Source organism: Carlito syrichta, unplaced genomic scaffold (assembly GCF_000164805.1).
Source record: "Carlito syrichta isolate Samal-C Ts95f unplaced genomic scaffold, Tarsius_syrichta-2.0.1 Scaffold309822, whole genome shotgun sequence".
NCBI lineage: Eukaryota > Metazoa > Chordata > Mammalia > Primates > Tarsiidae > Carlito > Carlito syrichta.
In genome coordinates this window covers 63561-64527 of record NW_007253918.1, presented here as the reverse complement: position 1 = coordinate 64527, position 967 = coordinate 63561, and the positions used below count along the sequence as shown (strand labels likewise).

The following is a 967-nucleotide window of genomic DNA, read 5'->3' as shown; positions in this document are numbered from 1 at the left end:
CTGAGTAAAATTGCACCCTCATTGACCTATATGCTATTTCTGAATTTTTGAACATTGCCTTTTCTTAGAATGGGTCCTACTTGTCTAAAAACTTAAAAACCTACCCACAGGCGACAATCACTTGAAATAACACTCTGTCCACCAAAAAATTCCATGTGACCAGCTCCTGTCAAGACCCTACCAGAAAGTCATCATCACCCGGAAGTATTTCCAGCAACCTGGAAGTGCAGCACTGCCTAGGACATACCGTCACAGAGTCAGAGATGCGGCCCCTTGGCGGCCGCATCTTTTATGACTGGTGTGATCAGGCCTTTATCTGTGGCCACAGCCACCGAAATGTCAATGAAGGGCAGGGGCTTGGAGCCGTCTCCATCCCAGCTGACATTGACACCTGGCATTTGCTGGAAAAGAAAACGTCACTAGCAAAGCAGCTATAGATCAAGGTGGTACAGAAAAAGTCACAATTATTATGCACTGTCCACAGAGAATACAGCTAGGCACAAGGAAATACCCAGATATTTGGCTTAAAAAAGTGGTGTGATTTCTGTGCCAACTGTCCTTCATGTCCAGGAAGAACAACCAGCACACCACCTTCTGAAGCAGTTTCAGGAAGTCCCGGGGACAGACTCATCCCTTCAGAGGAAGGAAGCCTGGCTGGCTAGCCTGTTGCTAGGATACACACCAGCAGCCTCACGGGGAACTCTCCATATAAGGGATCGCCCAGGCTCCAGAAACATACCACACGCCACACGTGAGCACACACAGGCTTGATATACACACCGCTGTACTGAGGGCAAACACTTGGGGTGAAATGGAGAAAGCATGTATTGATAGGGTTGCCAAAAGCCACAGGGGAAAACAGTGTTGAGAACTAGAAAGCAGAGACTAATTTCTCTTCTTTCTTTTCTTTTTTTCTGAGTTGGAGTCTCACTCTGTCACCCAGGCTGGAGTGCAGTGGCTGCTCCCG

General features: G+C 47.9%; 1 pseudogene; it reads right to left on the bottom strand.

The window, feature by feature from the left end:
- Window positions 1–257: 257 nt before the first annotated feature.
- LOC103270381 overlaps window positions 258–967 on the bottom strand; it is a 33863-nt pseudogene continuing 33153 nt past the window's right edge.